This window comes from Morone saxatilis, unplaced genomic scaffold (genome assembly GCF_004916995.1).
Source record: "Morone saxatilis isolate NCDOM2014 unplaced genomic scaffold, NCSU_SB_2.0 Contig5, whole genome shotgun sequence".
Lineage (NCBI taxonomy): Eukaryota > Metazoa > Chordata > Actinopteri > Moronidae > Morone > Morone saxatilis.
Window position 1 is genome coordinate 1,400,774 of NW_023340095.1, and position 603 is coordinate 1,401,376.

Consider the following 603-nt stretch of genomic DNA (forward strand, 5'->3'; position numbering starts at 1 on the left):
GCACACTGTATTTTATTTTGAAAACTGACTGGATTCTCATAGCTGGTGCTCTGTCCAAACCACCAGGCCTCTGGGAGACCTTTAGTACTTCTTAAAGAGGTTTAAAACAAAATAAATAATAATTCAGCCGGACTGATTTGACGTCTTCTGGATCTCCACTTTATATTCTGATAAAATTACAGTCCACCGCTGTTATTTTATCAGAATATAAAGTGGTATAAAATAGTGTGTGAATGTGTGTATTTGAATATTTCTGCTTTTTGGGGTCCATAAACAGTGTTGGAACTGCATTATGAAAGGAAATTAGACACAAACTTTTCACGTTTGTGAATAAGCTGTAGAAAATATTATCTTAAAAGACATCAATGCATTTTTTATTTTAGGATTTTACCTCCAAAAGTCTGCCAAAAAATGAATGAATAATGATTGATAGACTCTAAAAGATCGATCGCAAAGGTTTTGCAAAAAGACTAATAGTCGATGTTATGCAGTAAATTTTATATAAATGTGTTTAGTAAATTTAGTATAACTGTATAATGTTTAATTAAGAGTGTTTGGTCAGAAGCATAAAGTTGAGTTTTTCCCATTATTCAACCTGTTTCA